The 21530-nt window shown below is 51.3% G+C and overlaps 1 protein-coding gene across 6 annotated transcripts in view; it reads right to left on the bottom strand.

Annotated features, from left to right (window-relative positions):
- The window catches only part of DISP3 (dispatched RND transporter family member 3), a 104596-nt gene that overhangs the window by 32672 nt on the left and 50394 nt on the right, over nucleotides 1–21530 (bottom strand). The window contains exon 1 of one of the 6 annotated variants that reach the window (XM_068658335.1): nucleotides 9157–9294. The exons of the other annotated variants lie outside the window; for them this stretch is intronic. The gene's annotated coding sequence lies outside the window, so the exon portion shown is untranslated. Of the gene's footprint in view, nucleotides 1–9156; nucleotides 9295–21530 lie in introns of those variants that run through there. 6 annotated transcript variants of the gene reach the window in all.

Consider the following 21530-nt stretch of genomic DNA (forward strand, 5'->3'; position numbering starts at 1 on the left):
TCTGTGGTGGGAACATGGCAACACGGCATTTCAGTCAGACTTAGCTCTTCAGCAGGGCTTTCCACAGAGCGGCAGGAAAGATGGATGAGCCTTGCTGTAGTCTCCTCCATAAAAGAAGAGGGAGCAGAAGACATGCTTAGGCCATTCATGTACCTTTCATGTTCCATTCGTGTACCAGTTACTGCTGGATGAGGAGGGACTCACAAAGTCACTGGTACGTGCTTGGAAGTTGGATCTCAACAGATTCTCAATCAGGATCTCAATCTTTCCTACTTTCCCCACTTCCTTTTCCCTGAAATTTACGCAGCCAACCGCTCTCCTCCCCTTGAAACCCGGTGCTTCTGCAACGAGATTAATTAACACGGCTTTTTCATCTTCCCAGGATTCTGGAAGCAGAAATGTAAAACCCAAAGACTGTAAAAATCGCAGGTGCCACAGCTGATGGCTCCAGAGCAGGACCTGGGTGAGCTCAAGGCTTCTCAGGGCAGGGGGAAAACTTCCTGCGGGGAAGAGGAGGCTGCAGAGAGGAGACGAGATGCCTCCGTGCCCGAGCAGCACGTCAGCAGGTCCCCCGCCACTACAAGGACTTAAAGAGTGCTGCCAGCTGCACCGACCATGCAGAAACTCACATTAAATGTTAGCACAGCTCAGTGAGCACAGTCCTGCAGACCGTTAGCAGAGGAGGGGGCAGGCTCTCGGAATAAGCAAACAGGCTTTAATGACACATTAATCTCAGGGAGAATCCAGGATGCTTCCTAACGCAGACAGCAGCCACAACAAAGAGCTGGTTCCTGTTAGTCCCTGAGCAATGGAGGGAAATGCTGCTGCCAGCAGCTGCCAGCAATGCTGTGTGTCCAGGATACAGATGTAAGCCACCAAGACAGAGCTGGCAGCAGCAGTGTCCCTTCTCTCTCCCCCCTTCTCCTCCCTCCCAGCACAGACCCCGAGGAGCGTGATTAAGCCTAGCACAGGCATTCAGAAAGGGGCAGACACTACCCCTGTCCCTTTGTGCCATCAGAAATTCAGAGAATATCAGCCGTGCAGGCTGCAGGAGCTCAGGAAACTTGTGAAGGGCACTCATCCAGCCCAAAGGCTACCAAGGGATTGCCATCTGGCAAACGATCAGAGCGTTTCAGGCAATGGTTCCCAGTTCCTTACTGCCTCCCTCACTTCTCAGCCAGACGTTCACAAGCTGAGATGTTGCTTGTGCTAATTGCAGGAGCAAGTCCTGCAGTTAAAACACCGAGACACAGGAAGGATTTGTGTCTCAGCAATTGATTTTTCTAGCTTTCCTGGAGCAAATCACATCACCTGCTTCGGAATGGCTCTCGCATCCCGCACCCTGAGACACCCCATCCTCCATCCTTTCACAATATGCTTGTCCCGAAGCCTCCTGGGATCCCCCTCCACAAACAACCACGCTCTGTTCCTGCCCAGACACTTGGAAAATGCTTTCCAGAGGGACTCAGCTCCGCTGCCCCATGCTGAAGTGGAACTGCCTCTGGCCCAGCTGGCTGAGGACGGAGCAAACTTTCTGCAGTCGTCTCCCAGATGAGTCAGAGGCGTGGAAACGCAAACACAGCGGGGTGTGCAGCGTAGCTGACTTGATGGGAATGTAGGCAGGTGGTGCATATGCAGGATGATTTGGCCTCATGTATGCTAGGATTCGGATCCAGAAGGGATGATCTCCCCCACAACACATCACTGTATGCTACCGGAGAAACACAAGGAATAGCGAGAGGTCTGTGAAGGAAATGTCATCACAGTCTTAACTTAATCTGTCTCTGCTACTTACAGGATAGCTCCCTCTTACAGGAATGTAAATAGGGTCAAAACTTTCCCACTTACACAGAAACCCAAGCTATGAACTCTGCAGTCTCTGCAGGGCAACTCTCACCAAGGAATTGGTTCCACGCAGCAGATTTACAGGAATGAAGCTCCTTATTTTCAGTTTGAGCAGTGCCACAGGGCCATTTACTTGCTGATGAATCTTGTTGCTAGTTGTCACAGGACAGTGTTTTATAACTCCCTGTGATGCTGCAATGTTTCTAACATGCTCTGTGCACAAGAATATTGACATCAGTGACAGAGAAAAGAAAGGAACCAAAGAACCACAAGTGAGTTGCCCAGTTGCAACCTGTCCCAAAGAGCCCCACAGGAACCACCAGAGCTAAGATGTAAGGGTTAGGATGGGGAGAAGGATTGGCCTGGGAAATCAAAACTCAATTTTGATGCGGAAAAAAATGGCTCTAAGCACATACATCAGTTTCCAAGGCACGCCTGCAGATTTGACACTCGGTGGAGTGCAAGGCACTGACAAATGCTCAGTGGGTCCTGAAAAACCACAGTTTGCAGTGCCTGGGCCTTGAGCTTGGAAACTGCAACTGTTGGCAGGCTGCACTGGGAAGAGCAGCGTTCTGCATGGTTCGAGAACTAGCCCAGGCTTTCCAGCAACACAGATTTAGCTTTCAAAACAAGCTGTTGTCTACGTTGTCCCGACTCACAACCCTCGGTTTAAATGGAGCCCACTGTTTTATTGAGTCACTTTCACGCTCTTGTGGGCCTGACCACCTTTCCATTTCAGCTCAGCCATAAAAATTGGCTTGGAGATGAAACTTGGCACGAGCTGTTAGTTGGAAAGCAAGTGGGAGGGTGTGCAGGGCTGGGAGGAGAGGCAGCAGAGGAAATGTGAGGACACAGTGTGTGTCCAGGTTTGATTTACAGGCAGGAGGCAGGGCTGCTCTGGGCTTTTCTCAGACACAGTTAAAAAGCCCCTTTGGGCTCTAATTCAAATCTGGGTTTGCAGCCCCATCTTCTTCGGGAATTCATTTGCCTTGTTAAAAAGAGGAACAAAAAGACAAATGATTCGATTCAGGGAATCAAGCGTGCTGCATGTTCAGCAGTACCCCAAGCAGTAGAGAGGATTAGGATTTCTATATATTTTTTTTAAATTGTCTCCACAGACCTTAGTACTGCACTCAAAAGCAATTCATTCCCAGCTCCTGGGTATACAACAGAGCCAAGAAACAAGTCAACATATAGCACATCCCCCTAGGAGCAAAGAGCACTTTGCATTTGCGCATCATGCCGGCTTCCATCAGAGCCTGCATAAAGCCTCAGCAAACACCTATCAGATCCAATTCTCTCGTTCCCCTAGGGACATGGGTCGGATTATATGCAAGTTTACAAATGAATTAAGCAAGGTTCCACAATCTAGCTCCAGCTCTGCTGGAATTCAGCCATAAGTTTTGCTGACTTTAACAGAAGCTAAATACAGACCAGGCAAGTTACAACCAACATGAAATAGCTCCTGGGTTTAGCTGCTGCTGGGGGAACAGCAATGGTGCCTACAACTCCAGCAAACACCGACACAAATCGGGCACCTAGACACTGAGACATCCAAAACCCTGTCATGTTTATTGCCACGACCTTCCAGATCTGCTCAAAGTCACAAGATCTGTGGCAGAGCAAAAATAGGACCCAATTCTTCCCAATCTCCTGCTAAAATTACCAGATTCCCCAGCTCCTCCCGTGCTCAGTAGGGAGGACTTCAGCAGAGTCCAACACTGACACATGAACCTTCTTCTTCACTGTTACTCTGCAAACACAGATCTTTTAAGAACATGGGAAAGCAGGGGGAACCAGGGCCACTAGAATATATTTTTGTAAACAGACTGAAAGAAACAGCATATTGGGCTAAATAATCCTGGAACTGAAAGTACAATTTAATGCAGGGAATTATTACTATTTTTAAAATCAGATGAAAAACATGTAGATGAATAATCAGAACCTCTGACTTGCTAGCCCAACATCAGCCAGCCAAGTGAGCTCAGAGTAAAATTCAAGATCTCCCAGCACGCTGTTTACTCTGTGCTCAAGTCCAAGAAATTCCTGCTGTGCAAACTGAAACATGTGGCAGCAGCTGACAGGATGCCCTGGAACCTACCGCAGCTCATCCATGCAGTCATCTGGGCAGGTGGATCCTGGGCTGGTGCCCCCAGTAACAAGTGCAAAGTGACTTCACTGCCGTGACTGCGTTCACTCAGGGAGTGAGCTCACAGCACCGAGCCAGGCCCCAGCAGCAATGACATCCTCACCCTGAGGTCCAGGCAGAAAATAAACGACTCTCACCTCTGACTCTCCCACATAAAGCAGCAGACAGACAGGAGCAGCAGCAGCTGAAAATCCAGACGTCTGTCAGGATGTCTTTCACCCCCCTCCAACCACATTGGCCTCTCCCCCTTCTGCACTATTTCTGCAACGTGCCTTCTATTCCGGAGGAGCCCTCCTCTATTAACAGAGCTTGGCAAAGATCGGGAACCGACTGTGCCAACTCGCAAGCCTGCTGCCTTAAGGCAGATGGCGGGGAAAGTATCCCAGCCTTGTTCCCCAAATCTCTTCTCCCAGCAAACAGAGAGAGCTCAAAACAGGAAAGAGGGACGGGAGCTCAAGGCTGCAGCCATCTGGGAGCCCTGCTCGCAGCCCCCGGCCAGGTGCCCTGCCTGCAGGGGGTTTTGTCCCCACGGCCCTGCTGCTCTGCCGGGGCTGGGAACAAGAACACGGGCTGCCTGGGGGGTTCAGGCTTCAGAGGTACAGCAGGAAAGAGGAGATGCTCTGACTCTCTAAGGGAAGAAAAAAAAAAGCAGTGATGCTACATCAAAAAACATCAGCATGGCTTATGAGTGGGGCAAAGCAAACCCCTCTGAGGCAGCTGGGATCCCCAGGAAGGCAGCCTGCACTCAGCCCCTGGCAGGACAGGCACAAATGGACCCTAGGGTGGGAAGTACAGCCAGGTCTGGTGAAATCCAAGTGCCTGGTTTGTGCAAAGGGAGGGCATCATCCCCAACCCCGAGCGACAAACATTACACCTTCACAACTTGCTTTGCCAAACTTTTTTTTTTTTTTATATCTGTATTTCCACCCGCTAATGGTGCGGCACTCCAGTTATTAATCTTCCCTGTTTTTCAACACTAGAAGAACATGACTCAGAAGCAGCGCTGAGATCTCAGAACTTCTCTCCTGGTGCTGCAGAGGACAGCTAATGACAGTGTGACTGGCAGTAGGGTCAGAAATACTGTTCTACCAAGTGCTAATCCAGGCAGGTGTAGCTGGCACTCAAAGCTCACTGCCATCGGTAGGACAACTTCCACTCACGGTTTACCATGAGCTGAAATGTATTGTGGACTGGGGTCAGTGGAAACTCTTGCTGACTGCACCTACAGCTGGATGAAGCACTTAACTCTTACGCTGTCTCCTCCACGCTCCTGAATTATTCATTAAGGGCCAGACACTGCAATCCATACCCACACTGCGCTTAATCTGTCCTTTAAATTGACTTGCATTAGTCTGAGTCACAGGCACCACAGCACTGTCGGCGTTAAACAATCTCACTGAATGCAGCACAGCTATTCACAAAGCCTGGTCCTCCTCTGCAACAGAAAAGGAGGCAGGATCCAGCCCCTACAAAAGCCAGCAGCGAGGCTAGACCTCAGAGAACATCCACCCTGGTAAAGCTGCATCGGGATGAATGAACTCGAGTAAATCTGTGTGAAATCAATCATTTAAAGAGATAGCCTGTTCTGTGGTATCACAGGGGAGACGTAAGGGAGCGCTAGAAACTAATATTTCATCGTTCAGCTTCATCACAAGGCCTGGAAATGCATTATGCTGCCCCTGGCCACACATCCACGGAGCCGGATAGCAGCTCACACACACCTCTGTGCACAGGGAACAGGGAGGAGAGTGGAAGGAGGGAGGCAAAGGACACATCCCACTCTTCACTGGCACCAAAGGCCCTAAGAGCAAATGCACCGAGGATGTAGCAAGTGCCCACGCACCCCAGCAGCTCCCTCCTGTGCCAGCCTTGCACCTCCCAGCACCAAGGCTCCCAGACCAGGTCGCTGGCTGGATCCTGAAATCCCCCGAGGCTACCGAAACAGACAGCAGATAAAGTCATGTCGCAGGAGAGCCAATTACCGAGTACCTTTCACCACTGCTCCTAAATCTATACTTGGAGACTTTTCACAATGGCTAAAAAAAAAAAAAGAAAAGCCAATCAGGTAAGTGAAAGGAGAAATTTGTCCACGACATGGAGGAATAAAATGGGGGTTGATTTTTTCAAATGAATTAATCTGTTCAGCCCTCATTTATGTCAGTGCTTGATAAGATTAGAGGATTAAACCAACTGAATGCTAAACGCTGCGTGCTAAAGAGAGCCTTGCCAGGATTTACTGCATGTTGGTATGCAGGGAGATCACGGCAACATCACCCAGAGGCCCTGGGACTCACAGCAGGACCTGCTCAAACTTCAGAAATAAAAATCACAGCTTATCCAGATTTTCCATATGCTGTCAGGGTATGAACTCTGATCCCTCTCCAGTTTCAGTCAAGCTTACTTACTAAGTACTCATACCCACCAGGCAAGTCTTGTATAAGCAGCACTTATCTCAGAGCACTGGCATCACAGGAGGATTTCAGATGTGCTGTGGTTTTTTTGGGGATGCAAAATGGTAACGCTGTACTCGCATCCTCCTGCAGTGCCATACAGAACGCACACATCCCACCACACTCCCAAGCTCTACAGTTACATACCCGTACCCGCATATCGCTGCTGCCCCCACAAACTCCTGCACAATACAGCATGTTGAAAACACTTCTCGCTGACAGTTCAGGAATGACAGATACAGAAGTGTTCGAAGTTATCTTGTAGCGGAATCACTTTTTCTTTTGGTCTGACAAAGGTATTTGTGATGTTTAATTCATTACCGCTTAAAAAGCACAAGATCTGGGGAGGAGCAGCCATGGAAACACGGGGTATTTTGAGAAATTTTGGCACCTGGCAAAGGCGTTCTCCCAAAACACCTGAAAACTAACAGATGTCACCAGCTTGAAGCCCCTCGTTTCTGTGTCCCCCAGCACACACAGGGCCAGTCAACTATTGTCACTTACTCCACTGCAGTACAGACAGCAGGCATCACACTTGTCAGCAGAGATAAGACCACCAGGATACTGCCAGCGAGGTAAATCTAGATAGACTAGCCCTTAGTTTATTTATTTATTTAACCCCAGGATGAATTTGGCCCTGTACTTCTCAGAAACTGAGTCATAATCTCCACCCCAGTGGGTGGCTGGAACGATGCTGATGCTCCTTCCCCAGCGCCAGGCTGGCTCTCCCACACCGTGCTGCTTCAAACTGCCCTGGGCCAGCTGCCCTTCAGCTTTTCCCCACCTGTGTAAAGGTGAAACAGTCACAAACACTGACGGCGAGTTTCCCCTGGAATCACTTCCTATTAAACGGGCATTCTCCCCTCCTAGCGGAGTACTTTCCACATGAGACTATGGCAGGCTTTCAAAGGGACAGCAGGAAGAAGAGGGGGATGGATCTTTTTATCATACTAAGCATTTCCTTTCTGTTTTGGTTGTCTTTTTCACTAGTTCACGTCTGTTTTATTTCAGGCTCAGGGCCCCATCAAACTACAAGGCTCCAAAGGGGTAAAGAGACTGACTTGATGATTCTAACCTCTGAAGATGCATCCAACGTGATAAAAGAAGTGTAGCTATTGAAACGTCTCCCTTCAATACAGTTATTGTGTTGCTAGGTTTCCATCTAGACACACAGCTGAAGAGAGCAATCAAAGGGAGCTGATGCTGTGGATAATATCTTTATCAACACTTCATAAGGTTGTTGGAGAGGGAGAGGGGTCCCCCGAGCAAAGTTTTACTGGTGAGAATAGAAAACTAGTTTCAAAAGCTCGCCCCAATTTTCAAGGGAAAATTGTTCTAAAAAACCCCCCGAGCTTTTTGGGTAGCGGCCTTGATGTGTATGCATGCATAGCTTCGTGGGCACAGACTCTGTGTGTTTATTCTGTCATTTGAATTGCAACAGCACTTCCCTGGCAGTGCACAGCTCCTCAGCCCACTTAACTGGAGGCTTGTCTTGTGCCACAAAAGCGGGCAGGCATCAGCCCGGTTTTAGAAGAACTTGCTTGCATATTACATTAAATCTTAACAGACTCAGCACAACTGTCAAAATGCTATCCCAATAATTGCATAAGCTCGGGTTGCTAACCAGCACACTGCTGTGCCTGTGCACAAAACAAAAGTACGAGCGACACAGGGTGCGGAGGCACCGCAGATACAAGGTCCTGGACCTGCCTGAGGGACCTGCAGCTCCCACCTTTATTCCTCTGTCCCTGAGGTTTTCGGTAACACCCAGATCCAGCAGTTCCCACCCTGTCCAAGTGCCTGATGTCCGCAGGGGCACCATGCCCTGCTCGTTCTGTTGGCCATCACATCCCTGAGTAGGAAGGAGGGTGGTTGCTTTTTCTCTGGGACCTTTTCTGCTGGTGTCTTTGGAGAGCACCTGGAACAGGAAGGTCCTGGACTGGGCTGCAGTGGGGGCTGCTGCCAAGCCGTGTAGTGCCCCTGCTAAGTGACCTGGGGTTTTAAGGTAGGAAAATAGGAAAAACCAATTTCTAAACAAGCCAGTACGAAGCAGAAAGGCTATCCTACATGTGCGAGGCGCACAATTCTCCACACATCCTCTGGAAAAAGCTTTGACTCCAGCTATTGTGAGGGATGGGAGCCGGGCTGGATCCGCTACCACCCCCGAGCAGGGAGGACGCCTCTCCTGGCTCTGCTCTTCCACAGGGACTCAGGCCAAGCCTCCCCAGAGCCGGGGACACAAAGCTGCTCAGTTGTGGCTCCCAACTTTTCCCCCAGGAGCACAGCCCCGCTGCAGGCACGGCTCAATCAGCTCATTATAGAGGCAGCCTCCCCGGGAAGCGCTCTCCTTTGTGCATATTCATGAACTCTCCAGAGCTTCCAGGGAGAGTTGGCTAAACACACAACCGAGGGATTTAGCTGTTGTATTCGCAGGGAAAAAGAAAAAAAAAAAAAAAAAAAAAAAAAAGTGCGTGTGGGTTAAAATAAAGAAGTAAACTGGGGGCGGGGGGGGAGTGGAGCGAGTGCAAGCTGCGCCCCGGGACTGGCCCTACCCGGGGGGGCACCGCACGGGCAGAGAGGGGATGGATGGGCAGCGGGAGGGGGCTCAGCCCCCCGGTCCCTACGGTCCCCCTTTGCCCCTCCGATCCCCCCCCCCGGTTCCCCCGGTCCCTCCCCGGTCCCTTCGGCCGCCCCGCGGGGCTCAGCACTCACCTCCGCCCGGGGGGGGGGCGGCAGCAGCCGGGGGCTCGCAGCGATGCCGGGGAGGGACCGCGGGGCCGGGTGGCCGCCCTGCAGCACCGCGTCTGTGTCTGTCCGTCCGTCCGTCCGTCTGTCCGTCCGTCCTCCAGCCGCTTTCCCCGACCCCCCCCCCCCCCCGTAGCCCTCACCCCGCCGCTTTTTCTCGCCGCTCCGCCGTAACCCCCCCCACCCCCTCCGGGGGGCGAGGGGCGGCCCCGCCGGTCCCCCCCCCCCTGCGGCTGCGGAGCGGAACCCGGAGCGGTACCGGAGCTCCCCTCCCGCTGCTGCCGCCGCCGCCGTCGTTGTCGCCCCTGCGGGCTGCGGGCGGCGCTGCGGCCGCGCTATAAAACCCAGCCCCGGGCCCGGCCCCCGCCCGCCCCGGCCCCGGTACGGCGCCGCCACGGCCTCCGGAGGGAGCCCGGGGGTACCCCGGGGGTGAGGGGGGTCCCGGCGGGGGGCAGCGGGGCCAGGCAGCCCCGGTGCCTGCGGCAGGACCGGCCCCGAAGCGGTGCGGGCGGTCCCGAGCCGGGTACGGGGCTGCTGGCTGCGTGCTCGGGGCGGGGGGCAGCGGGGTGCGCTGGGCTGGGGTCCTGGGTGCTGGGGGAACTCCTCCAAAGGGGTGCTTGGCCCCAGTGCGGGAGAGATATTCTGCACAGCCCGACCTCTGACGGGACTACAGACCTCGGCTTCCCGATAAAGACATCCCCGGCTGCGGGGGCTTCGCTTGGTGTTGACAGGAGGTCTCTAATGAGTGCTGGCGTTTATTTATCGCCGGCTTTTTGTGACTCACTCAGGGTTTGGAGGTGAGAGGAGAACAGCCGGGTCTCTGCTCGCCCATCCCAGCCCTGTTCGCAGCGTGGACCCCTGCGAGAGTTGGGTTGTGTCGGTAAATTGCCGAACAACCACCTGATGGGAACGGCTTTGCATCAGGCTGGTGACCTAAGGGCGCTTTGCCCAATTCTCTTGCTTATTATTTGAGTGATGATGGTGCCTAGGAAAAAAAAAAAATATCCCCCCCACTCCAGTTTTCAGACAGATTTGTCAATTAAGTAACAAACAGGGGGTGGCACAGCAAAAAAGGCCTGTCACCTGCGTCTGTCTCCAGGCAGGTGGCTGGTGCCAGAGGCATCGTGTTTGTCCTGATGCATCAGCCGAAGTGAGCAGGAAGCCAGGCAGACAAAGGCAGACCAGCATCTTCCTTGTAGGGCTCCAAGGAATACAAATTTAATGAGGCTTCTGAAGTGAGATTGCATTCCACCAGCCTGGCGCGTTTCTGCCAGCGCCGGGGGTTTCTGCAGAGAAGGTGGTGGTGAGGGGCTAGCGATTGGGTTGGAAACTGCAAGTGTACGGGAAGGGGAAAAATGGCTTTTCCTAACTTTGGCGGCGATGCGAGCGGAGCCCACGCTGATGTGAGGGACAGCGCTCAGTCAATCACAGGGCAGAGGCAGCAAGCAGCAGGGAGTTATCAGCCGGTGCTGCGTGCGAGCACTCAGACAATAACACCGTCCTCGGCAGCACTCCGACAGCCCTCCGGGCACAGCCAGGCGTAGGCGTGAGCCCACGGCAGCTCCCTGCTCCCCTCCTTGCACGAGCACGAGCTCCCCTCACTGCACGAAGTCCCGCAATGCCCACACGGGCTAGCAGGCACAGCGGTGCTGGCACACCTCACACACGATCCGTACCACTCTGCACACAGCAGTACGCTGATTTGACAGCTTCAGTTTTTAGAACTTGTTTGTGGTTTTCCAACAGCATGAACGCACACGGCACCTTCCTCTGCCACACTATGAGCTATGCTAGCCCTTAGCTGGACTGGAGGTTTCTCTTGCTATGCTAGCACCTACAAGAAAAGCAAGCCCTTCCCTGGCAATGCACAGACACTCAGAACGCCAGCCATTTGTTAAATATCCCTCCAGGAACACACAGAAGTCCTCACAACACTCAAAAAGCAACTGGAATGCTCACCTGGATGGGAGGGGGCTGGCTGGAGGGTTGCCAGTCCCACCCTATGGCACCTCTGTGATTTCGGTCTCTTCCTGTTCTGCATTGGCAGGAAAGAAAAGGTTTCAAATATTTGGAGATGGGAGATGCCGGATGGTGCGTGTTTTAGCAAAAAGTGGAAATTCTCACAGCTGGCTTTACGCTTCCATCCCTGCCCCTCTGTGCTCAGAGAGCGTCAGCCTCTAACCACGATCATTTCCCTTCCTCGGGCCTCACAAATGTTCAGCAAAACGGCGTGTGTTGCCAAAATGAAAAAGTGGTTCATTACTGGTTGACATCAGCAACGCCGAATGTGTTTTACTCAGAGCCACGTTGGAGCCGTACATGAGCAGCAATATCAGTGCACATAAACACAGCCCGTACCAAACTGCAGCTACATTTCTTGTTCATGCCCGTACAAAATGGTTTCACGGCTCTGTTACAGCCCTCACTAACAATGCAGACGCGGATACAAAGAATTAGCATAATTTGTGGCTTGCAGTAACCCCGCGGTGTGCACGGGCGAACACCTAGCGCGCAGACGGCTGCACATCCTCATTAACCACGCGGGGACACCAACAACACGTGGCTCCGGGAGGCATTAGCACCGCTCTGCAGCCTGCCTGAGCAAGCTGCGCGTTCGCAGCCGCCTGGGCACGTGCGCAGAGGCGCACGGTCATGGGCAGGCAGGGAAAGGATTGCTGGCGGACCTAACAGCGTTCCTGGCTAAAGAAAGGCTTTTGGAGTCGGGAATCTGAGGGAAAACGTCTTCCCCTTTATTCCTGCTCTCTCACCTTCTCATATCCTCAGCACAACCGCCTTCCATGCCAACATCAGACACCATCGGCCACTCCGCACGCTTGTATTTACGGCCCCTCTTTGAAATTCTGACTGCTCATCTATGCAGAATAAAACTACCCAGGCAATCTTGCCTGTTCAGGTGCTCATTACTAAAGCGTTAAATAATGCCAGGCAGGCTCTCTCAGGCCTTGTAAATTTTATCTGGGGGACTTTCAGCGTCCACAAGGTCTATTACTGCCTGATTGCCTGAAAGGCTTCCCGGTTTGCACCAAACGGCACGCCATGCAGAGGGGCTGTGTAACTGAACTCCTGTTAGGCACCACCGCTGGCTTAGGAGCTGGGCTCAGCGAGGTGAAATGTGTGTGTGAGCACAGGCAGAGGCTGCCAGCACATCCCTGGAGCTTACACGGGGCTGCCAGTGCTTGTGCAAATGGGTGTGCGTGCCTGGCTGGCAGGGGGAATGTCAGGATCCCAGGCGGTGGGAGCAGGGACACGGCGAGGGTCAGGATCTGTGGGGCTGGGCTCACCCCATAAATGTCACTGCACGTCAAGCACTTAAGGGTGAGCAGGGTTTGAGGTGGCAAAGCTGGGAACAGCATCTGCCCGCTGAGTTCAGACCTTCCCCACTGGAGCAGCGTTCTCCATGTGCCTGCTTTATGTTGGAGTTCAGGCCAGGGCTCAAAGCAAGGCTGTTTGACTACATCAGTGAGCTTAATAAAGTGGGGAGGAAATAAGGAAGAAACCCAGGAAGAAAGGGTAAAAGCCCCCAAAGCCAGAGAGGTTCTGCTCCATCAGTCGCCAGCTGTGTCCCAGGAGAATCTGTGGGTCCATCCCTCACCCCACAGCTCTTGGGGGCAGTCCCTAAAGGATACTCAGCAGCAGGTGAAGCGTGTTTTCAGAGGGAAAATGCTCTGTAGGAGACATCCCTCACACTGCAGCCCTTTTGAAGTGCTGCCATTTGTTTCTTAGTGCCTTCCTGTCTGGAACTCAGACCTTTCTTCCTCCCCTTTCCCATCCCAAACGTCCTGCTCGATGCAGCATTAGGGAAACCGATGTTTCCTGCCTGTCCCCAAAGTTAACAGAGCCGCATCACCAACTGTTTCTGTGGGCCATGTATTTATCAACCTCAGCCCTGACCTGAGAGAGCAAAACAGCTTCTGGATGCCACCGGGTCGGGCCCGAATTCAAACTGCCAGCCGCTTCTTTCTTCCTCAGGCAACACCAGCGCTCAGAATTATGTTAAATATTTCCCAGCTGCAGCAACAATCCCTTCCCCAAAGAGCGCAGCGGTGAAGGCAGGCGGCCAGCCAGCCCCCTCCTTTATTGGATACCATTTCTCATGCATTTCGCGGGAGCCAGATGGCACCATCTGAACAGCAGTGAGCCGGGAAGCCTTCAGCCGTGGCAGTGGAAGGGAAACGTGCCCCGGCCCCACGCACAGCAGCTCGGCGCTGGAGCCAGCCCCAGCTCGGGCAGGGAGCGCAGCTGCAGCCTGGCTCTGCCCGACGGGCTCGGGGTGTAGCTTGGTGCAGGATGCTGAGGTTTTTCTAAGCAGCAGCAGGAATTCGCACGTGCAGACCTAAATTGCTGCTGCTGACAGGTGCAGCCCCGCAGCTTTGGGGGTAGGTTGGTGCCCCAGTTCGGAAGGTCTCTGGGGTAGGAAGGCTCGGCTGCAGATTGCACACAAAAAAAAGGAAGAGAAGTAAAGGGAGGCGAAGCGTATTCTGCACCCCTGCTGAGCGGGGGGCATTTTCCTTGCAATTAAGTGAAGTTAATGGTTTTATGGAAGTTATTTGTTTAAAAGGCCTTCGCTGCTCTGTTTAATGGAGTTTCACCAGCACTCCCCAAAGGCCCGCAGACTGCATTAGGATCCCTGAGCTCGCATCCTAACCAAACAAGTCTTCTCACCCTGACATCTCTGCCCTGCATGTTCGGAGTGTAGGAGTACCAGGGCAGCCGTGCCTCCTGTGCTCACCTTTCCACTGGAGTCCCAAAGCCCCAGGATGTCCTGAATATTCATGATACAAACATTAGCACTAAGGATTGTGCAATTTGGACAAAGATATATTTTAGGCGGAAGAACTGGGAGAGAACAACTGAGAGAGAATCTTTACTCCTGAGCTCTGGGAACTACTGAATAGCATTTTCCTGAGCTGTAACTGGTGGTTTTAAAATGCAAATCAGTCTTGGGTTTTGAGAGACATTGTAAAAAAAAAAGGCCCATGCAGCAAAGCTTTATTGTCTTGTAATGAATGCGGGATTTGCCGAGCTGCTTCGTGCCAGTGAATGCACAGTGGATGCAGGCCAGGGACTCGAGAAGTCCTGAGGCTTGTCCCCAGCCAGCTCTGCCACTGACTCACCGTGCAACCTTGAACATGACATCCTTTCCTTTATTTCAGCATCCTCTTCAGAGGACGGAGGGAAGGGGAGAGGGATGAGGCCATTTCTGTGCCTCCTGGTGACGTTATACATTACAGGTCACTCCGAGGTGGAAGCCAGCAGAACAAATGCAGCAGCTGTCTCCCTGCAGGGACCGATGAATCAGGGTAGTGTTGCCTTGTTCTTAACGGTATTCCTCGCATGAATGCTGCTCTACTTCTACTTCTCCTATTCCTATTCCTATTCCTATTCCTATTCCTATTCCTATTCCTATTCCTATTCCTATTCCTATTCCTATTCCTATTCCTATTCCTATTCCTATTCCTATTCCTATTCCTATCCCTATCCCTATTCCTTGAGCCCCAGAGTGTGCAGAAAACCCTCCACAATTGTCCTCTTCTTCTCCACATCCACCTGTAGAGCATCAAATACCATTTTACCTGCCCCTTAGTTAAAGAGCTCTTCCTAAATAGACTCTATCGTACAAATCAGAGTAGGAGTTGAGCACAGAAAGGGAGACGTGATGTGAACTTGTACCATAGATAGATTTTCTTCAAATTAATAATGATATACACAAAAAATAACAGTCAACACAGAGGCAGGATGGTCTGAGGCTCATGGCAGTCAGAGGACCCCTCTATTTCCATTGTTGCTCTGCCTTAGATCCCCTCTGGGACCTTGAAAAAGTCACCCTGGCTCTCTCTGCTTTGGCCTTCCTTTCGCCTTTTGCTCCCTTCTCTACAGCCTGGTGGTGGGAGAGCTTTGGGGAGCCATTTATTTGCTCACTGCTGCCTCTCCTTATCAGCTGCCTTCATCGCTCTCAGCCCCCAGTGATTGTGAATTTGGCCCTGAAGGGTAAGCTGCTGTTTTCTCAACGTGCCCCTTCACAGCTGCCCGGTGCCAGCCGCAGCCTGCAGGTGCCTCCCCCTGCGCTCTGCCCTGGGTGCAGCACCGAGGGAAGGCTGCCGAATGTGGCATTTAGAAACTTCACTTCGTTCTGCAAGGTCACCTCAAAGAGGCCAAAAATCCCAGCCGGCTCACGCCAGCCTTCACTTATGACTCACCAGAGAGAATATTAACTGGTGAGGAGAGGCAAAGAGCGCCGTGTTCCACTGCCAGTCCCCTGAGGCCCCTGACACCGCGGAGGGAGCGCTGTTAGCCGAGCTCTTCAGCCGCTTTTCGCTGACAGAAATGCCCTGGCAGCTGCCTGACCTCCGTGTAGCACCACTCGCAGGTCCCCTCAGCCGCTGTGTCACCGACAGAAGTCACGCACAGCCCTCTGTGTCCTGACGCATTTCAGAAGCGAGCTGAAGGCAAAATCCTGCAGGAGGAAGGCGCCGCAGGAGCAGCAGTCACACCAGGGACAAGTCAAGGTATTTTGGTAATAAAAAGCCAATACTTTCAAATCCGGATGCCCAAAGGTAGGTTTTCTAATCCATATTTAAACACCTGAGCATTAGGCCTGCAGCTCCCATCACCTGTAACAGAATTTCTGAGTGCTCAAAGCTTTTCAGACCCGGCCGTTTGTTTCCAAATACCTAAATGGGAATAAAGAGCTTCTCAGGAAATGCTTTACTGTGCCAGCAAAAAATTTCAGCTCTTCAGAGGAAACACAAATCTTTACGAAGCACTGTCTGGAACCCAAAATATATTAGTTTAAGCTGAAATATTTGGGGTTTCAGATATTACTTTCTGATGTAATAAAAATAAAATATGCTTAAGCAAAGCACTCTCTCACTCCTTTTCCCACCAGCTTTGCAGTGGGGACAATCAGCAGGTTCTGCATAGTGGTAGAGGCTGTATGAAAATGCTTCTGAGCATCAGGTGGAAGAACTGCCCAGTTCAGGAAGCCAGAACAGAAAAAGAATCAGAAAAAGGAAGACAAGAAACGAAATTAAACCATTCACGTGCTGAAATAAGGTTGCATACCCACTGCCACTTTGGAAACGTTACCAATCTCTTTGGCTGCTGGAGAACCAGGAGAGCCTGCAAAGGTGACTGTGGGTAAGAAAATTAGCAGAAAGCAAAAATTCCCATAAAACAGAAAAGATTCCCGGAAAAAAAATAGTAATAGCAAAGTGCTAGGTCAGAAAATTCCTGGAAAACAAGAAGTTCCTAGGAAGGTTCTAGGTCAGAAATTCCTAGCAAGGAAAATGATTTCTGGAAAGCAGCAACTTTCTCTCCTGGTGTAAATCACCATCAGCAGCGTGTGGGAAATGTTCCAGCACGCACGTACAAACCCAGGGCACATTCTGGCCTAATGATTAATGCAAGAGAAGATGACACTCCAATTCCACGCATTTATATCAGGTATTTTTCCTGTTAATGTCACTTATCTGGAAAAAAAATAAAATAAAAGTGTGTGTGGGGAAACAGAGGCCAGATTCATAGCTGCTGTAAATCAATCCCGTTCCATCCTGACCTCAGAGAGGTAAGCTGGTTCCTAGCGATGGAGCACATGGCTAATATGCAAACACCCAGTGGTAGGGGGTTCTGTACGGTAACTGCTTGGCAAATAAATCTTTTGTCCCCACTTTAAAATAGCTCACAAAGCTATCTCAACATCAGCTATTTATACATTGGGAAGCTAAGCAGCTAAGTCTTTCATCTCTGGACCCTTGCACCTAGCATTCTGCATCCTGCCTTAGATGCTGTACCAGAAATAAAAGCTCGTGCTGTTTTCACACCCCAAGCAAACAGGGAGCACAACTGAAACCCTCCACCTATTTGCAGCGATGCTTTGTACATTGCTTCATGCAGGTGTTTCCCTCTGAATACCAGCCTGAATATATCTGAATATCACGGGGAAGGAAGTCAATGCTTGTGCTGGCTCTCTCCCAAGGACCAAAAAATGCCTGGCACAGGGGCCATGCATGTGTCCGAGCATCTTGGCCCAGGAAGAGGGGAGATGTGGCTTGGTTTCTGCCCAAGAGGGTGGCTTCAGGCTCTGGCAGGGCAGCTCTGCCTGTTGCAGTGTCTCCAGGTCATTTCCTAGAGCCTGTCCCACCCATGTCAGTGGGTTTGGGTTTGTGTGGCTGGCTGTGAACTGGGGCCACAGCAGTGTGGGGACAGACCCAGCTGTGCTGCCTCCAGGGTGGACAGAGGGACTGCTGGCACGTGGCTATAACTGAGAACTCAAACCATCATTGCAGAACAGCCCCTGGTCACTGAAAATGGAAAAAGTGTCCTTTGGGAGGTGAAGCTGGGGGAACATCTTTTGCAGCTGCTTTTAGGGCACACCCCTGTTTCCAAACATAGTGTTATTAGTGTAAAGTGAGAAGTCCAAGCAGGCAGACAGACAGACAAAACAGAGCCACTGGAAAAAGCTGGACTGTAGATAAACCCAGACGAGTAGATTGATAAAATATTCTTAGGCAGGAAACAGACAGCATGAAAAACAGGAAGATGGAGAGAGAGATTTAGAACTGAACTTAATACTTCTGTGATTTATTTGCATTAAGCTCAGGCAGTGTGTGTGGCTTGGGTTTTACTTGTTTATTTTGCTTCCCCGACTGCCTTAGGTGCTGGCAGAGAATTATTCTGTTGAAGCTGCAGTCCATGGGAGGTTTTGGAAATTTATTGTCCCCGGGGAAAAATGAGAAGAGTTTCATAAAATCCTGTCAAAGTTTTGCAAATTCTGAAACTCAGAAGAGAAGGAGTTACATGGGAAGCTGTTTACATCTCCTCCCTGTAGTGAGAGCCCAGCTTTGCCTCCTCGCATCCAGAAGACCAAAAACTATCAGCGGCCTTCTTACTGTGCTTCGCGCGAGGACATTCTGCAAATTATGGACATTTTGTCCAGCCAACCTTCCCACAACAGATGGCAAAGCAGCGAGAATGGCCAGAACTGGTGGGTGGCGGGGATGTTTACTTTAATAAGGCCCAGAGATTAAAGTTCTACCGGTGCCCATCAGCAGTCTGTTACATTCATTCATTTATAATTATTTCTCATTTTTCCCTGCAGTTACGTTTTAGAATTGTCATTACTTGGATCCCTACAACTATGCAATGTAACTGGCATGACTCTGCTCCTGAGCGGGGCATCCAGGGTCCCTCCCGGGATCCTCTTTGCAATATCCAAGCTCTGGCACCAATCTGTGGGACACGGAGCCCATCCCACCCCTCAGAGGTAGGACTGTGGTCTTGCAGAACCTCTTCTGCTGTCCAAAAGAGCAGGAAGGAAAGTGAAAAGGCAAGGGAATTTGTGGGTACGGGAGGGAGAACAGCCAAAAGAGAACAAGAGTGAAGGAGAGAAGTGAGGGGATTAAAAATGGTACAGCAGAAGTGGATAGCTAGAGCACAGCACCAGCCCCCATAATCCCTGCTGAAGGATTTGAGCAAGATGGATAGAAAAGTTGCAGAGGGAGAAGTATCTAATGTCTAGCATGAAACTCTGGGGAAAAACTTAGGATGGGAAAAGGAGAAAGTTAAAGTGGGAATAGAAGACAGAAAGCCACTGAAGTTGTGCACTTAAAAACCCAGCAAGCCCAGGTGTATGAACAGCAGAGATAGGGGCAGGGAGAGGCAGCTAATGGAGGTGCTTGTTCAAAACCCATAAGAAACCAGCTGCTCCCAGCCCCCATGTGAGCCACGCTGCCTGCAGAGTCCCAGCTTGGAGCATCATCCATTTCCTGGGCGCTCCGGCACCAGGGAGCCACACTCTCCCAGGTGCTGTTTGCGTTTGACGGATGCTGCTGTGACACATGCAGCATTAAACCCAGCAAAGCGAGCCTTATTGGATTCTGAAAACCAGGGTCCATCACCACTCAGACTACTTATAAAACTGTCTGGCTTGAGAACAGCAGCAGCCTTCCCTCGGGCATGCAGGAGGCATCGCTTACACCAGCACGAGCCCTCCCACGTTCACTGTCTGCATCTACTCCAGGCCCTGCAAGAGAGCAAACCGAGCAGCTGACACATCCTTTTCCTACAATTTTTGGTATTTCCTCTCAATGAGTCTTGTTTTTAGTGGTGATGGGCTTCAGGAAGCCGTACACCACCACCAGTCATCCAGCTGGGAGGAGACCCCTGTGGGTGGGACACAACGGAGACTCATTAAGCTTTTGATTTAGGGGATTCACATCATCACAAGAAGGGTCTGCGTGTTGCCAGGCCACAGGAGAGGGATGTGTCTTGTTTCACTCTGTGCTCTACCAAACAGGCTCATCATCCAGCTCCTGTTTCCTGGGAGAGGCAAGAGGGTGAGGAATGAGAGCTCTCCTTCACCGTGACTGCAAGACGGAGCCAAGGGCTGTCAGGGTCACTGTCTCCTGCCATGGCTGTGATCTACGACCACTCTTCGCTGCGGTTTGAGGTGTGAATGGTGCCAGGCCAGCTGTGACCTTCTCTGCCCCTGAGCCTGGATCCCCGAACGCTCCCTGTCTCCAAGAAGCTTTTGCAGAGAGTCTCACTCTGTGCTCCTGTAATGAGCTGCACAGCACGATATGGAATTAGCAGAATCTAAGTTATTAATTGTCTACAACAATTAGCCAGGACGCTTGGGCCTTCAGGCACCTTGGTTACGTGTGGGAGCCAATTACAGTCTCATACATATTCATGCCAATTCATCCACGAGCTGAGAGCTGCTTCCCTGGCTCTCTCCACATCTCCTTTACTCCAGCTCGCATCCAGCCCACCTGGAGCCAGGAAGGAACAGTAGCTTCCTTTCCTTGCACGTTTCACCGAAATCAAATATTTGCTGTGGCTATAATTGATGCAATGCAAATGCAGAGGTAGCATATTTGGCAAACAAGCACAGAAACCGGCCAAACCTTGCTCGTGCCTTGCAAGAGTAGATGGGGAGGTGTTGCTGGACCCCTCACTCGCTCTGCCAGCATACCACAATATCTCATCCAGCCCAGCTCGAGGAGAAACACCTCTCACAGTCAGCTACAGCCATAACCCCATCTGAGACCACAGCCTCCCAAATCCCAGCCCTCACGGTGCAGGTCAGTGTGTTGCCAGTGAATTTGGTGGTGTTAGACCAATTTATGCCCAGTGAGGACCTCGACAACAAGTGCTGAGTGAGACACTGGGCTGCTTATCAGATGGGCTCTCTCTGTAAGTTTTTTTCATAATTTATCTGGTATTTTATATTTCACGGAGGGAAAGGTCTAGAAACAGCCTTCATCACCAACCCCATTCTCGAGGCCTGTGAGCACCGTGCTCTCCCCAGCGTGGGCTCAGCTCAGCCTGTTCTGTGCACAGCAGCAGGTCCCCAGCCCAGCCACCTGCCTCGGGGAAGGAGTGCTGCATGTAAAGCACGGCTGCTTCTCTCCTTCGGGTACAGGCAGCTCGAGAAAATAGCTTGAGAGGTTCCAGAGGGAGAATTTCCAACGTTTCTAAGGAATTCACTCTAAATTTTTTCAAGGAAAAAAAAAACACAAGAGACTTCTCTGCCACACCAGAAGTTGCCATGTGAGGGCTCACCTTGCTTCAGACTCTTGAGCAGCACCAGGTAAGGCACATAATGCCTGCTCCTTGGTGAAAACATGGGTGTGCTAACACATCACTGCTGCCGAGAGGTTGCTCTGAGGTTCTACGTGTAAATATCCATGTGCTCTGCTCCCAGGAATAGGGTGACCCCATAAAACCACTGAAATTTCGCTTTACCCCAGCAAGAGCTGGAGCCAGTCCCAGGTGAGTGCACAGGGCTGCCAGTTTGCTCCCCTGAGCGCCTTGGTCAGAGCCTGCCCGAGCAGGGCCCCGTGTCTCTGAGAGCCCATTGATCCATCCGAGTGCCCATTTAATATCTCTTTCACAATAGCTATCCAGGAGCTAAAATGTTAAATCTATAACCTACTCTCTAGATTTATTGTGCTGAAGGTCGTTATGACTTTTGTGGGCTTTAGAGTGCAAAATAATGTTAGAAACACACGTTATTTATCTGACACACTACGGTGACACCTCTCCAGCCACCACTGTCTGCCGTGGAAATAAATCCTGGCTCTGTGTTTAGGAACCAATGCTATTTCTGTCACACGGGAGCCCAGCTGAAGCTTTTGAAAGAATCTGATTTTAATATTGCTAATGTTGCTTTTTTTTATTTTTGTGCACCCAAACAACTTCCTGAAGGGGCCTGACTGTTTTTGCCTTTCCAGTCATTTTCAATCATTTTCTTCCCAGGCTGGCAAGAGGCAGGTCACAATTTCCAGAAGTGACTTGTGACTTGGGCTGCTTTGCTGCCA

The sequence above is a fragment of the Anas acuta genome, chromosome 22 (genome assembly GCF_963932015.1).
Source record: "Anas acuta chromosome 22, bAnaAcu1.1, whole genome shotgun sequence".
NCBI classification, from domain to species: domain Eukaryota; kingdom Metazoa; phylum Chordata; class Aves; order Anseriformes; family Anatidae; genus Anas; species Anas acuta.